The following is a 2,226-nucleotide window of genomic DNA, read 5'->3' as shown; positions in this document are numbered from 1 at the left end:
CAGAGAGAAGGTCTTTGTGGGCAGACTGGGCTCTCAGGAGACTGTGGTGATGGAAAGCTCTGACGTGGGTGCTCCCTGTATGAGCTTCCCTTACTCCTGTGGAGAATTCCATGTTACATGGATCCAGCATTCATCAGGCGTGGAGATAGCAAGCACAGGCCCTCAAGGAGAATTCTGCTCAATGTCAGGGACTCCCAGAAGAGCCAACTTGGGGCAGGTGGGAATGCCGGGGAGGCTGGAACTGAGCAGCAGCCCCATTCTGGGAGCTGGGCACACCCTCATTTCTGTTCTTCAAATGCACCGAAAGCTGAAGGTGCCTTTCAAACAGGAAACAGTGACCTAATAGTCTCCACCAGAAAGAGAGCAGCTTTGGGGCAGGATATTTTCTGTGCTATTGCTCCAGCCACACCACCACAAAGTGAGTTTATGTGAGTTTTCAAAACTAAGACAATAGGATTATCTGATGAAGGCCTGCCAAGAAGGGTGGGCGCCTGGGAAAGCCCAACACTCTCTAAGGTACCAAAAGTAAAAAATAAAACACCTACATATAGAGCCTATCCTGGTATAATAGGCATCAGGCCTCAGTACAGTCCAAGGAACCACTTCCTTTGCATAAATTGTTTTGAATGCATGAGTAATTCCTGTGTAAGTATGTTCCCCTTTCACCTGGAATGCTAGGTGATCTCTAACCATGTCAAGAGGGTAAGTACAGATACCGCTGTCAGACCTGCCCTGAATCCAGCCATTAATCTGTGCCCATGACCGGAAACCCCCAGCTTTGTAGTAATGAACGTTTTATAGTGCTCAGACGCCATAAACTGGATTGCACCATAGGGAAAGATTCAAATCATCATTGCACCATTCCCTGTATACAATCCAAGGTATCCCTCCTTTTGGGGAACAGCACGCAAGGTAGAAAGTACTCCTAAATGTTTGTAATGGTGATTGTGAACTTGTACTTGTAGGGCCCGGCTATAGGGTTAAGCCTCAGACTGACCTGTTGGCAAAGCCACAAACAAGTCCCAGCTTAGAGGGCACAGTCCTCTTAGCATAATTAGGCTTGACCTTATGACCTCCCTAGATCTTATCTGGGTAGCTAATGGGCTGAGGGAGATGTAGCAAGTGCTGCCAAAACAAGTGAAACTCACAAGAACATTGTAACTGTGGTGACCACTACCTTGTTTACCTCTGGCTATAAAATAAAGGCTCAGCTTGCCTCTGGATCTCTCTGTGTGGCCTCAGCCAGGCACAGGAGATCCACCTAGACCAGCCGTGGGCAAACTACGGCCCGAGGGCCGGGATCCGGCCCGTTTGAAATGAATAAAACTAAAAAAAAAAAAAAAAAAAAAAAAAAAGACCGTACCCTTTTATGTAATGATGTTTACTTTGAATTTATATTAGTTCACACAAACACTCCATCCATGCTTTTTGTTCCGGCCCTCCGGTCCAGTTTAAGAACCCACTGTGGCCCCTCGAGTCAAAAAGTTTGCCCACCCCTGACCTAGACCCAGCTTATCCTCTCTTGCCTGTCAATTCTTCATCCTTTGCGCCCTCACTCAGGCTTTCGAACCCTTGGCTGAGCTGGCCTCGGCACAATACTGAAACTTTTACCAGATCCAAGGAGCAACCTGTTGCTTTAGCACCAGCATCCCTGCGATACCTCCCGCCAGAAGGAGCACAGCCAGTAGAGAAGTCTCGGTGGACAGTGGCCCTCTGGCTCCTGCCCCCTTCGGTATCGCAGGAGGGGGTGGGCCACAGACAGGGCTGCCCGCTGCAGCTATCAGGACAAGGGCCTTGTCTAGAGCTTTAGTCGCCAATTTACAATCCAAGGACTGGGGCCATGGCCATTGGCCAGCATTGACAGGCTACCGACTGTTCGCACAGGTGGGGCAGAACAACCTGGTTTGGTGAGTTTTTATAAAAATATATACCTTTGCAATTATCACTTTAATCAGGATATAGAACATTTACATCACCCCAAAAACATTTCTTGTTCCCTCACCCCTACTCAGCCAACCATTAATCTGCTTTCATTATAGATTTTTTTTGCCTATTCTAGATTTCATGCAAATTAGAATAAGGCATTATGTTCTCTTTTGTGTCTAGCTTCTTTCACTGGGCATGTTTCTCAGATTCATTCATGTTGTTATGGTATCAGTAGTTTGTTCTCTTTTATTTATGAATAGTATTCTATTCTATAAACATATAACAATTTGTTTAGCCACT

At 46.5% G+C, this 2,226-nt stretch overlaps 1 pseudogene; it reads right to left on the bottom strand.

The window, feature by feature from the left end:
• Positions 1 to 320: 320 nt before the first annotated feature.
• Positions 321 to 953, bottom strand: LOC102438616 (annotated as a pseudogene).
• Between the last annotated feature and the right edge of the window lie 1,273 nt (positions 954 to 2,226).

Source organism: Myotis lucifugus, unplaced genomic scaffold (assembly GCF_000147115.1).
Source record: "Myotis lucifugus unplaced genomic scaffold, Myoluc2.0 scaffold_2154, whole genome shotgun sequence".
Classification (NCBI taxonomy): domain Eukaryota; kingdom Metazoa; phylum Chordata; class Mammalia; order Chiroptera; family Vespertilionidae; genus Myotis; species Myotis lucifugus.
Note: the sequence above shows the minus strand (reverse complement) of the source record. Positions and strands in the feature narration are given on the sequence as shown.